The sequence below is a fragment of the Myodes glareolus genome, chromosome 3 (assembly GCF_982192425.1).
Source record: "Myodes glareolus chromosome 3, mMyoGla1.1, whole genome shotgun sequence".
Taxonomy (NCBI): domain Eukaryota; kingdom Metazoa; phylum Chordata; class Mammalia; order Rodentia; family Cricetidae; genus Myodes; species Myodes glareolus.
The window spans coordinates 112521555-112536559 of NC_142028.1; positions in this window are offsets into that span (position 1 = coordinate 112521555).

The following is a 15005-nucleotide window of genomic DNA, read 5'->3' on the forward strand; positions in this document are numbered from 1 at the left end:
ACTCAATATTATGTAGAAAAATCTATGGTTTTGCAAACTTTGAAAACATAATTTTAAATATTTCTATTGTAAAATGTCACATTAGAATAGATATTCTTGCTGCATTTCTTCACTTTTTAGAATGGCATCAGGAGAGTTTTTTAAATTCTTTTTAATTTGCTTTATTTTATGTGGATGGATATTTTGTCTGCAGGTCTGTCCATGCACCATGTGAGTACCTCAAGGCCAATGTCAGAAGAATGCAACAAATCCCTTGAACTGGAGTTAGTAATGGTTGTGAGACCTGATGTGGGTGCTGGGATTTAAATCTAGGTTCCCCTTGAAAAGAGCCAGTTCTATTAAACATGGATCCATCTCTCTAGCCCTTATATGGCAAGTTCTTTTTTTTTCTTTTTCTCTTTTTTCCTTTTATTAAAAATAAGTTTTTTTTCTGATATAATACTTCCTCATTACAGGTTCCTCTCACTCCACTCCTTCAAGATCCTTCCCACCTCCCCTCCCATCCAGATCCTCCCTGTTAAACAGGCTTCTGTAGGATAATAATAACATAATAATAATAGGCTAGAATATAAAGTAACATAATAAGATGAAACAAAAACTAAACACATCAAAATTGGACAAAACAAACAAATAGAAGGCAAACAGCCCAAGAGAAGTCACAAGAATCACAGACCCATTCGATCATTTCCGTAACTTAATCGTCAAAGAAGTCAGTGACTTACAGAGTATCAGCATTGATGGCTTCCAATAAGTATTACAGTACTAATTGAGAAGATTATAAACTTATGCTTGATTCATTACCCTAATTCTTAATTAACTGATTGCCATTAATGCTTTCTAAATGTCTACCATGTGAAAATATTCATGGACTAATGGGAGAACTAAACTCTTGACCTTTAGCAACAGGTTAAATGTGAAGCTCGGCATATACATTGCATTCTTAGCAATTATCCTGGGGAACAGAAGTCATGCTAACACATATCCTATGTACTGTGTCTCACAGATGGACAGGATCTGTGTGCATGACTCTTCATGCACATATATCTCCTTAAATCAGTATCGGAACTCTGCAAACACAAAGCAGCTGTTTTCATTGAAAAGAAGGAAATTTTATGCTCTACTCCAGATGGTAGAAACTGCAGGAGGATGTTGGGGCTTCCTGTCACCTCCCTCTAGAACAGAATTCTTTTTTCACAACATAAAATACTTTAAAAAATGCCAGAGGGTGTTTCTCCGTCTGTCCCCAAATCTGCTTGCATTGTAGAAAAATTTCATGTGACATCTCATTCTATGATAAAAGTGTTCTAGGAACCATGAACATATCATTCAATCTTCTCTCTTTTAAAAGAGTGTTAGAGTTGCAATGTAGTAGAAACTTATCAGGCTCTATTAAACAAATGATCTTACCTTTTAACTCTCAAGTTTTTCCACATTTTAAAAAATTGTAATGGCTTATATATAATAGAAAATATTTGAACTTATCTATTTTAATCAGAGAACTCAGCATTAAATCACTCATAAGACTGCCAAATTGTCAGTAGCACCTATCTTTTAACTTTCATTAGTACTATACAAGAACAGTTAGATTAAATGGTAATTAATAATTATTACTTGGAAGAATATTTTATAATTCACTCTACATAAGTAAACATATCAATTCATTGTTGTGAATCAAGGCTCCATTAAAGTCAATGTTGTAGTATTGATTAATTAGGTGTAGCTACACAATAACAGAAGTCCAATCTATGAAAATATTGAGTTGATTATTTTCCCAGAACATAATACCAATTCCTGTGTTTTGTCATGAATTTAATTTTCCTTTAAAAAAATTGTAGATCTGGAGTTCTCTACCTCAAAATTATTACAAGAAAGAAACGCTAAATTATTAAGAAAGAAGTATATGTACAACAATATAAAGTATGAGAAAAAAATCTTTCCAGAAAGAAAATATTACTTCTTCTTTCAAAGCTCTTGTTATATGTGATACAATTATCTCCAAACACCTTTGAGGTTCTGAATAAAATAAAAATGTACAATATTATATGAACATTGAGGACATGATATTTCTTCCCAATAGTAGCTACTAAACATTTGATGATAATAAAATATTATCTTTTTATTTAATAAAAATTCAAATAATGTATTACGATAGAGAGAAGTATCAATTCATGACAAGACAATGAATTTTTTTTCATTCTTTTTCCTTGATAAAATTGTGAGGATCTGGTTTGTCTCTTAAGGGATTTTTTTTCAAATAAAATCAAAACAAACCAAATCTATCTTGTTTTCTTTAAGATAAGTATTCCATTGGGCGATTAAGAACACCTCTCATAGCATAAGTAGAATCAGTACATACTTTTCATTTACTTATACAAATTAAACATTCTGTGTTCTAGATAATAACTAACGGTAAACTTTAAAAAAATGTATTAATGGCATTAAAATAAGAACAAATGGGCAACACAAAGCACAATTTTAGAATTTTTGAAGTGATTGTGTAAAACCAGAGCAGCCACATAGATATCAAACAAATCAATGTATGAAGATGTGTGGCTAGTCAAGTAGCAAAGACTGTGAGGAGAGCAAAGTACATCACTAGGAAGATCCATATTTCCTTGTACCTGTGAATGAAAGCAGAGAAGACCCACAGTGACCAATGGGCCCATGGTGACTGATATCTCTCTACTAGGCAATGCATAGGATGCTTTCTATGAGAAGGGTAGTTGTGACCAAGAGAGTCAATCTTGACCTGACTCAGTGAGAGACAGTGACTAATAATAAAGATTGGTCCCACTATCTTTTTTTAATGTGTTTATTTATTTATTATTAATTTATAAAAGTTTCCACTTCCGCCCCTCCTCCCAATACTCCCCCACTCCGCCCACTCCCTCTCCTACTCCCTCTCCAGTCCTAAGAGCAGTCAGGGTTTCCTGCCCTGTGGGAAGTTCAAGTTCCTCCGCCCTCCCTCCAGGTCTAGGAAGGTGAGCATCCAAACAGACTAGGATCCCAAAAAGCCAGTACATACAGAGAAAACAAGTCCCAGAGCCATTATCAATGGTTTCTCAGACAGTCCCCTTGTCAGCCACATTCAGAGAATCCGGTTTGATCACATGCTCGTTCAGTCCCAGTCCAGATGGCCTTGGTGAGCTCTCATTAGATCAGTCCCCTTGAATCAGTGGGTGAGCTCACCCCTCATGGTTGGTCCTGATTTCCTTGCTCATGTTCTCCCTCCTTCTGCTCCTCATTTGAATCTTGGGGGAGCATTCCAGTGCTCCAGTGAGGGTCTCTGTCTCAATCTCCATCCATCGTCGGATGATGGCTCCCTCTGATCCTGACTTCCTTGCTCACATTCTCCCTCCTTCTGCTTCTCTTTCGGACCTAGGGAGTTAAGTTCAGTGCTCCAATGTGGGTGTCTGTCTCTATCTCCATCCATCGCTAGATGAGGGTTCTATGGTGATATGCAAAATATTCATCAGTATGGTTATGGGCCAAGACCAGTTCAGGCACCCTCTCCTCTGCTGTCCAGGGAACAACCTGGGGAACTCTTCTTGGACATGGCGACCCCTATAGAATCTTGCAAATCCTAAAATGACTCCCTTAGTTGAGATATATACTTCCCTGCTCCCATATCCATCCTTCCTCCCTCCCCGCATCCCATTCCCCCAAGCTTTCCCCAATCCTTCCCTACTCCCTTCCCTCTAACCCTCTCCCTTTCTTTCCCTCCCCCCTGCCCATGCACCCAAGGTTGCCTGGCAATCTGGTCTACTTCCAATATCCAGGAGGATAACGATATGTTTTTCTTCAGGTTCACCTTTTTATTTAGCTTCTCTAGGATCACGAATAATAGGCTCAAAGACCTTTAATTATGGCTAGAATCCACTTATGAGTGAGTACATACCGTATTCCTCTTTTTGGGTCTGGGTTACCTCCCTCAGTAAAGCGTTTTCTATTTCCATCCATTTGCATGCAAAATTCAAGATGTTATTGTTTTTTACCGCTGAGTAAAATTCTAATGTTTCAAAACGTATCTCCAGAGCTGTGCGAGTTACTTTTTTACGTACTGTGACAAGATGACTGACAAAAGCAAAACAAGGAAGGAATGCTTATTTTGGCTCACAATTTAAGGATATGGTTCATCATGGTGGACATGGCACAGCTGCAGGTGCTGTATGCAGCATGTCACATTGCATCCTCAGCCAGTAAGCCAGAAGTGAGGAATGTTGGTGCTTGTCTTGTTTGTTTCTTTTTATATAGCTTAGGACTCCGGCCTGTGGGGTACTATCAAGCACATTTAGAGTGGTTCCAATCTCAAAACTCTCTCCCAGGCACACCACAGTTTCTCATTTAAATTATTCTAGATATTATTGAAAACCAAGTAAGTATCACAAAACACTATTAAGGAGGTCATCCTACACAGATATAATTGAAGATTTGAATAGAAAATAGAATAATTAATGTGATAGAAGAAAAGAGAAGGCTCAGATGTGAATTAGTTCACACAAAATAAGAAATATAAGGAGCCTTAGAAGATACTCTTTAATATTATACTCCATATGGGGGAAGAGGGTGGTTGCTAATATTAACAAAAATAATAGACCCAAGCTTTCTTATCAGAGCAAGCATGGCTCTAAACCTTTTCTAGGACAATTTCTTCCTCCTATTATTTTTGTTTGGATCCAGTTCTGCTGGTAGTCTATTGAATTTCTTAGATTTTTTTCCTTGTTACTAAGGATTGTTGATAGTTCCCTTAATGTTTACCTATTTTCTCCTACTCCTAACAATGCAGCTTTCCCTTGCCATCATTTATTCATTCTTACTCTACTGCTCCACAGATTTTTTTTTTTAGATCAATTCTTCAACCTCTCTCCTGAGACACTGAATATATCTCAGAACTTCGCCTTGGGCCTACATGAACATTGTTTAATGATTTCAGACCCCATCCTATAAAAGAATGTTTATTATTTTTAAGTGCGTGCTAAACTAAGTCTTCCATTTAAACCTAAAGATAAAACCATGCATGCCAACTGTCATTGTAGGATTAAGAGTACAGCAGGGCCAACAGGTATCTAGAACAGTGCTTGGCAAGTGTTGCTAATGCAAAACAGAGAGGTGGCTTCATACCTGCAAATTATATTATGTGACCACTATTTTTTTTAAACAGCAGATATCCAACTATGACACATAATGATGAATATTAGCTTGATTAAGGCATCCTCAGATTGTGCTATGCCTGTGGCACATAGGTTAGGTTAATAAGCTAATACAGATAAAAAGAAGTCAGTTTCTCCGTCTGCATCTGATTTATTATAATGATATGGCCCTGCCTGGCTCTGTGCCTGTTTCCCTTTCATCGATATCAGAATATAAACGTCCTCTGAAACTCTGAGCAGAAGCCAAGAGAATCAAATAGAGGCAAATCCAGAATCTCCAGCCAACTGAGCCACGGAAGCACTTTCTTGAAACACTATGCTCCTTAAATGTGCCTCCAATTTCTTCAGTCACCCTCCACCCATCATGTTCTGAACGTTTCTCAATAACCTCAGCACAATCTTCAATACTCACATTTTTATTAGAAAATTGAATGGTTCATATAAATGCTTTTCGTCATTAACCTGCTTATCAATTCAATAAAATAACTACATAGTTTGAAAAGAATATAAATCTTTCACTTAAAATATTTCTACAGTGACTGTCATATGATATGACTCAAAATGAGTTCAGAGTATATTCTTTCAACTTTAATGAGAGGAACTATTAAAATCCAAATATTTTCTGTTCACAATAAAATTAATTAGGAATGGAGTTGTATATCACACATTTTTGGAATATACCAAAAGTGATTATGACAGCAGTCACAAATTAGTGATATTAACCTATAGCTTAAAATTATATTATTTCCTTACTAATATTTAAATATATGAATATTGACATCATATTTTCTTATTCTTTAGGTGAGTAGGACAAATAGCCGAATTTGAAAAATGTCCTGTTTATAAAATGAGAAGAGTGAGACAGTTTGCCTCCATTGACTTTATAGAGGTGCTGAATGAAGGCTCATTTTTTAAATAGAGCACAATTTAAGCTATGGAGTAGACAAATCAATAACTCTCTATATGTGTCAGATGAAGCAATTATCCTGGTTATCTAATTGCCTTTAAGAAGACTATCTCACTAAACTGAATCTTTTAGAAGTGCACTTTTTCTTCTAACTGAGAAACCAGAATCTGAACATCATAATTGAGATGAGACTACCAATTCTTAATAGGAACAATAGAACAAATATGAAAAAAAGGTATAGGTCTTTTTGAAGAACTTTAAATTTTTTAATGACATGTATTGTTTTCAATTATTCACATATATTTTATTTGTTTTGAATTATTTTCCTGCAAACCTTTTAAGTTAGAATATATTTCTTTCACCAGGATTAAGGAGTAGACACAGTCTTTCATAATGGACTGTTTTTGATGTGATTATTTTATGACCTATTGATTAACAATTAATACATACCTAAGGTTTACCCGAAAGAAGAATAGGAAGAGAAAAGAGGGAGAGGAAGGGGAAAAGATGCTCAGTTGGGTTAATTAGAGTTTTAGTGTCTAGTTTCTTGAGTTCTTTGTATATTCTGGAGATCAGACCTTTGTCTGATGAGGGGTTGGTGAAGATCTTCTCCCAGTCAGAAGGCAGCCTTTTTGTCTTACTGACAGTGTCCTTTGGTTTACAGAAGCTTCTCAGTTTCAGCAGGTCCCATTTATTCATTGTTTCTCTTATTGTCTGTGCTACTGGGGTCCTACTTAGGAAGTGGCCTCCTGTGCCTATATCTTGTAGACTACTTCCCACTTTCTCTTCTATCAGGTTCAAAGTGGTCTCATTAGATCAGTCGCCTTGTATCAGTGGGTGATCGCTCCCCTTGCGGTTCTGATTTCCTTTTTCATGTTCTTCCTCCTTCTGCTCCTCATTTGGACCTTGGGGGGCTCAGTCCGGTGCTCCAATGTGTGTCTCCATCTGCATCGCCATCCATCGCCGGATGAAGGTTCCCTCTGATCTTGCCCTCCCTGCTCACGTTCTTCTTCCTTCTGCTTCTCGGTTGGACCTAGGGAGTTAAGTCCAGTGTTCCAACGTGGGTCCCCGTCTCTATCTCCATCTATTGCCAGATGAAGGATCTATGGTGATAAGCAAAATATTCATCAGTATGGTTATGGGCCAAGGCCAGTTCAGGCACCCTCTCCTCTGTCCAGAGAACAATCTGGGAATCTCTCCTTTGACCTGGGATCCCATTTACAGTCAAGTCTCTAGTAAACCCTTGGCCTTTGATAGGACAACAGCTTAGATAGGCAGAGTAGACAGAACTGAATGCTAGGAGAAAGAAGCAGAGGCAGATAGCTTCCTGCCAGAAAGCTGCCAGGTCAGACATGCTGAATCTTTCCCAGTAAGTCACAACCTCGTGGTGAATACAGATTATTAGAAATGGGTTGAATAAATATGTAAGAGTTAGCCAATAAGAGGCTAGATATAACGGGCCAGGTAGTGTTTGAATGAATACAGTTTCCATGTAATTATTTCGGGTGTAAACTAGCCCGGAGCTGGGCGGCAGAACACAGCCCGCCGCTTCTACTACAGGTATGTTGTAGAAGAACCAGTTATTGATGCTAATATTGTATTCTTTATTAAAAAGTTGGTAATGGTTAATAAGGGAGACCACAGAAGTAGCTTGTTACTTTCATTACATCAGCATGGTTCAGGAGACCCTTATCTTTTGCTGTTGACACAGGGATGTAAATTTCTCAACTCTAATCCTGTTATTTCTCCTCATTTCTTCCTGTACTTTATTCTCTTGAAGAAGGGTATTGTGAATATGTCTCCATTTAGAAGCAAAGAGTTGTTTTCCTTCCTTTAGGCAGAAATCCAAATAAGTTCTATGAAATTCGGTATGGAAGATTTATCTCCCCAGCACTTGAATTTGTTAAGTTATGTGTTTGCCTCCATGTAGATTTTACTTTCCTTCATAATCCAAGAGTATTATGTTTTACTACCTCAGTATTCCTGCTGTGTCATGAGGGCCTCTTCTCATAGACTCATGGGCTCTTGGACGACATTTAATTATGTATTTCAATTTTATTTTGCTTTGGGTCTTCCTTTTTGTGTCATAAAATAAATATGCTCTTCCTCTTTCTCAGAGTCAGCTATTGCTCCAAGGAGTCCTGGCTCTTTATACTAAGAGATATTATTCATAACCTAGATATGAATCATAGGTGTACATGTGCAGGGAAGAGAGGTCATTTCTCTAAGTCTCTCTCAACCTCCGAACAAAGAACTGCATGGCATTGTATCAACCCATGCATACATACATATCTACAAGTACTGCCATAAGTAACTAATACTCCAGTTTAAAATTAAGATAGCTAATTTCTGCTAATTTCTTTCACTTCCCTTGTTTTATTGCTTCCCTGATTCAGAAAGCTCTGTTCCCATTTACCTGGTTTTAATGTTTCTGAATTAGCTGTCATTAGATGAAGCTAGTTCATCTAATTGGCAATGCATTGGATGCTCCCAGAAAGGCAGTTCATATTTGGAAGTGTTAATCAGAGCTCTGGAGTAAGCGAGATAAATTAAGAATACCCAACATTGAAAGTGATAAAAAGGCTGTCTGTTGGGTAGGTCCAATATGTAACACAATGAGAATTGCAAGGCCACGAGCAACCTCCTGCAGACATCAACAAAGATTGTTCTCACAGCCAAGGAATCTTTATTTTTCCCATGTTGTGTTATTTCAGAACTGTGCTCCTTTTGTTGTCTTGTTTAACTTTCTGAACTCCTCATGTGACTCATTTTAGCTATGCATTTATTTCCACCTTCGCCACTCCCACTTCCATCTTCACAACCACAGTTGAATTTTAGTGCTTCAGAAAATGTTTCCTAATTGTCTTTCCCAAAGTAAATGTCTAATAACTTTTCTTCTCATTTGGCTGTTGTTTTCATAGAGTATTGATATGATAGAACAATTGAGTATGTAAAAGTATTGTGTTATATTAAGGGATTAAAGGGTAAATATATAGATGAACTAAAAATAAAATGCACAAAATTAGCATGCTGCTAATTCTGGAAGTTTTCACTCACAGGTTGCCATCTGGATTTACTTTTGATATGATTAAGTTGTGAACATTTCATATGCTTTCTTTGTAGGTCAGGTTCAAGATCAGGTCTCCACAAGCCTACGAAGCACAGTAATTATACAAGTGAGAAATAGTGATGACATTGATAACAAATGGAAGAGGCACAACTTTTTATTTTTTAAATTTAGATTACTTCTACTGCTGCCAAGGTTTCAGAAGTAGATTGAAGTTTCAGAAATAAAAATCCCAGGATGCAGTGCACAGAAACACTGCCTAGATATTGAATGTTGCAATTACTTTTACATTCTCCTTATATGGAAACTCTTAGAGCTTAGCAGAAATGGGTTCTGTGGTTTCATATGAGATGGCTCAAACTGCAAAATAGTGAATGATATATAAAAAATATAAAAATTTTTTAGAAATTTCTAGAAACCCAGTTGAGCATTGTAAACAGGAGGAACTAGACTAAAGGGAGAAAATGAAAGCTTTGATTTAGTGCTCGCACACAGTAGATTATTTCTATGGCAGATGCTGAAAAGAAACATCTTGTGTATTATAGCATATTGTGGATGGTATTGCTGGTATGGAGAAGCTGAAAATTGACCAATAATTCATTTTTGTCAACAAACACAGACAGCACAAGATGGTTCAGGCACTAATCCTGCCCTGAGGAGAATACTACAGAAAACAAAGAGGAAACCTCTGTTCACACCTAATTGCCAGTGAGGATGGAGGTTGCTGCTGCCAGGTTGGAGATAGTTTCCAAGCTAGGCTAAAAATAGCTTTTTCCGTAATAAGTGTAAAGGCGGGTTACACTGGTGTGAAATGTCTGATGATGATTGTTAAAGTATGGATACATTTATTATCCATTCAACCTACACAAGAAACAGTGTTCAAACTTCCACATGTAACTTGGCTCCTACAACTGTAGCTCCTAGGCACCAACCAGTAGTTTAACAGAAAGACAGAGAAAGTAGTTACCGTCACACCTATTAAAGACCCAATAAGTATGCATACCCGTAATAGATGGCGCTTAGACTCTTGTCTACTGTTGTACACTGTAAAGTTGAAGACAAATGAGACTGCCCTTCTTCAGCTAGCTACAGCCATCCATCCTTTTTCCTGAGACTCAACAGAGAATAATCAATTGGCACATCTCCCGTGCTCTTTCCCTTCCCAATCCATGGGGCATGAGTCATGCAGGAAGGAAACCTGAACCGAAGTGGGCTGCACTTTAGATGCTTAGGTCACACTTGATTTTCTTTATTGAATGCATGAAAATCAATACACTAATAGGCCTGGGAGCCATATGCCTTTGTGAGGATTGAAAGAGAGCATTACCTTTGAAGAATCTGAAATATTTCTTAACTTTAATATTCAAATATACTCATATAGTATCTAGACACAAAAGACAATAAGTACTATTTTGTTCAAAGAGCACATCCAAGGTCACGATAGTGAGGAATATTAACAGTAGTTGTCAATGGAATCATTGTGTAAGAAAGCAGCAACAAAAAGTTAAAAAGGATTCATGAAATATCCAATAACTATAAAAGAAAAATCATAGAAACATGATTTCTATTTATTGATTGTTTATCATATCTTTGGAAAGGAAAAAAAAATAAACAATCCAGCTTACAGAAGATGAGAAATACAAATAAGTCATGTATTTGAATCTTGTTTAGTTAAATGTCACAAAATAAATGTTGTGTTGTTTCACAGTGTCAGGGAGGTGAAAGCCGGATGAGAATGCACACTCTCTAAATCCTACCATATATCTCTCATTTCTTTCATCAAAGAGCTAAAATCAAGCAATTTAGACCAAGATTTCTTCAGTTTTCTTATAAACAACTTTTTTTCTGCTAAAGAAATTAGTTAGAAGCCATGGGTACCTAAGTATATAAACTAATTATTCAATTCAAACATAGTGATGATGAACAATAAACTAATTTCATTTTAATTAATTCTTTGGCATGCGTATAAGTTGACAATTTATAAAAAGAGGAAAACAAATTAGCTCATGCATGTACTTAGTCTTACATAAAAGAATAAACCATGGCATTTGATACAACGGATATAAACCATCTTCAAGATGTGCCTTAGGTATTTTTCTATTGTGAAAACAAAACACTATGACCGGGGCAATTTATAAAGGAAAACACTTGATTTGGAAGCTCATGATTCCAGAGTATTAAAGGCACTTACCATCATGACTGCAGTCAAGCCGGCCTGCTTCTGGAGAAGGAGCTCAAAGCAGAGAGAACGATTACCTGAGAACAATGTGGGCTTTTGAACCTCAGTTAGGGCTCCCAGTGACACACCTTGTCCAAGAAGGTTAAGTCTCCTAACCCTTCCCAAACAGTTCTACCAACTTGGGACAAAACATTCAAATATATGAACCTGTAGGGATCATTCTCATTTAAACCACCACATCTGACTCCCTGGTCCCCATAGGCTTGAAATCATGTGATATGTTTAGTCTGACGTCAAATGTCCCTATAGTCTTTCAGAATCTCACCACAGTTTAAAAGCTCAAAGTCTTTTCTGAGAGACTGAAGATTCAAGGCCTTCTCTTAATTGCAGTTCTCACCTCCATGAAGTCAATAAAATCTGAGGAATCTGGGTATAGTGAGGAAATCCTGAAACGCAGCAATTCCAAAGCTCAGCAAGGACTTAGATGCTTTTTCCTTTCAATCTTTCCTCAGCCCAGCACAGTTTCCTCTCATGGACTGTTTCCACTCCTTGTACACAGTCCTCCCTGACTGACAGTGCTTAGCTCTGTTAGCTCAAATATCCTCAGTGTTTCGACACAATTCAGGCTTCATTTACAGTTTCATGTCCTGGTTCTTTAGGGTGTCTATGCAGGGATGCTGTTGATACAGTCCTGTCTTCAACCGTGCTCTTTAACTAATAAGGAAGATTCCACAACCACAATGCTTTACTCCTTTGTTCTTCATGATCAAAGCCAAAGGCACTGGACCAGTGGTACCAGTTCGGCTGCATCCGGGGGATGACTCCTGGCCCCTCCTTAAATTACATTTGCATAAACTTTGAAATATTGCTCTTTAGGTACAGAGAATTCCTTCGGACTTTGTTTTGTTTTGTTTGATGAGATGGATCATGTTCTGAAGGCACTACACCCTTTTTTCCACACCTACTTGTCTCTTATTACAAACCATGGCTCCAATATTAAACTCCCTGGGACTCTGTTCCTCATCATACTTTAAATTTTGTATAGCTTTCTGCCTCACTTGCTCTTTTTTTACTGTAGACCTGCATAATAATGATCACAAAACACATGAAAGAATCAATAGTAGGCTGTCAAGAAATCTCTTTTGCCCAAGCAATTAGATCAAAACACTCCAAATTTGGTTCTAACAGATCCTTAGGAGAAGGACAAAAAGCAGGCACATTCTTTGTCAAAATATCACACGAAGGGTCTCTATCGCAAACTGCTAATATTGTTGTTCTCTGAAACCTCTTGATCTAGACATTCAGTGTTCACAGTTCACATCCTCTCTTCTCTATTATCTGCCAAGTTCCTACGGATGGCCCATTTAGGACAACTTACAGCTTTCAACAGCTTTCCTATTTCAAAGCCTCCAAACCATCCACTTTTCTCCATAAAATCCATATGGTCAGACCTTCATAGCAATAGCCCTCATCCTGGAGCCAGAGGCCAAAAAGAAGAGTTAGGACATGATATCATGCAAGCCACCACCCCCCCCCCCCCGGCATCTTTTAAGTCCTAGATCACAGTTGAAATTACTCCAGTATTTGATATGATACTAGTTTTGTTCACTGTTTTCTCTGGCAGATGCAAATGCAATGACTCTCACTTAGCCTATCTAACCATAACATCCCCTATTCCTAGAGCAGCAAACTAATATGGGAATTCTGACAGTTTCTAAATATGGCCACCTCAACCAATCATCCATTCTGGAACTGGTGAGATCACCAGAGGATGAGTACAACAACACACTGGGCATCCGTAAGTTCCTTCTGTAACTGGAGGTGCACAGTGTCTCCTGGGGTCTCCAGGAGACAGTGGAATTGAGAACCAGAATTCAGTATTCCTATGTGTTTATAATATTTATAGTAAGTTACTGTCTCATTTTCAAGTATTGAATTTAGTGACAATTTCTCTGTATATATTTTGTTTGAGCAGATTATTTCAAAAGAACTTTCTTTTCAGTTTTATAGAACATTTTTGGAGAATTTTTCTTTAAATCGTGTCACATTGATTCAAATGTCCATTTGCAGAATATAAAAGTAAATGAGTTTTAATCTTTACCTAAATACAGAGAAAATATGAAAATTATAGATTGATTCAGAGGAATTCGGTATAGTATTCCATTGCTATTTCCATTTGTAATTACTTTATAATACAAAGTCATGTTATTAAATTTTTATGTCTTTAAAATGCAATGCTTTGCCTGAGTGCTGTTTCTTTAGTTTTTCACTTAGTATGTATAAAAACAAAGTGAACTCTCTTCCCCTGAAAAATCCTGTTATACCATAACGTAATACTAGAATAGGGAATCTCCCTAAAAAAGAAATCAAAATAAACTTTGCTACTTGCTGGATTTGTGATCGTGGCCCAAGTCCATAAAAATCTTAAAATAGTGGTCATTCATCTGTAAAAGCTAGGTCAAAAACATCCTTCTTAGGGAATTGAAGATGCACATAACAGATGGTTTGAAACAGAAGCTTGCTTTCAATACCTGGCTCCTTTAGGGTACAGTAGCTGTTCTTTCAGAGTGTTATTCTCTTCCTTAACAACTCCCCCCACAAACCCAATTAAGTAAGTGTATTTGTCGGCCATTTAAATTCCTTAACAAAATTGTGAAACAAAAGTTATTCAAAATATACAGGAGCTAAGGCTGTGTAAACCTGGAACTTGGAAAAAATTTTTAAACAATTTAGCATATGAGGCAGGTTTCAGCCAGATGGATTTATGTACACATATCGTGTTTCAACATTTCGGCCTCTATGGATTTCAGTCCAGAGGGCATGGTGTTTCACTTTGCTCATGTCAGTTTCAAGTTCTTATTGTCATCTTGAAGTGTTAGATTAATTTAAAAGTGCCATGTGGGCTTGGGAGATTTGAAAGCATGGAAAAGGAAAATGGGTAAAAGTACAAGACACACAGAGAGTGGCATAGAAGAGAGAACATGGTGACAACCAGCGTTAATATCACGGGAAGAAAACTTGGAGAGGGTAATTCAGTAACTCTTTCTGAATCCTGCTTGTAGTACAAGATGTGAGCTCAAACTTGTTGCTCCAGCCACCATTATGTTCAAGGCACCATGACGCTCCAGCCACCACGATGCTCCACCACCGTGATGCTCCCAGCTTTTATCTGGGATGGTGATGGATTCCTACTCCTTTACAATCTTAAACCCTTATAAACCCGTTTTCCACAAGTTACCTAAGTCATGAAACTTTGTCACAGCAATAGACAAGTGACTAATACAAAAGTATTCAGGACTGGTAACAAAAGGAAAAGTCATATTTATTTAATATTCAAAATTTGACTTACCACTATGATCTAATAGGAAACAAATACTGCTGTGACTCAAAAACTTATTGTTCCAACTTTCCTTTAACAACTTCCTGCACTTACACTCAATTAACAGACACTTCAAACATGGGAGCTTCAGCAATGCCTTCATAGATCTGCGTGGAGAACATTATTATTCAAACCAAAGTTCACTAGTTTAAGGCAGTGAAACTTCTCACAAATGTTTTGTTTTTTTTTTCTTTATGGAGAACTCTTTGATATCTTTTGCTCTTTTAAACTACTTTGTGGGAATAAAAATATTGAATGTGAAAAATTTGAAGATTAAATACATTGGGAACTCTCTGAGATACTCTACAGTTAAAAACAACAGT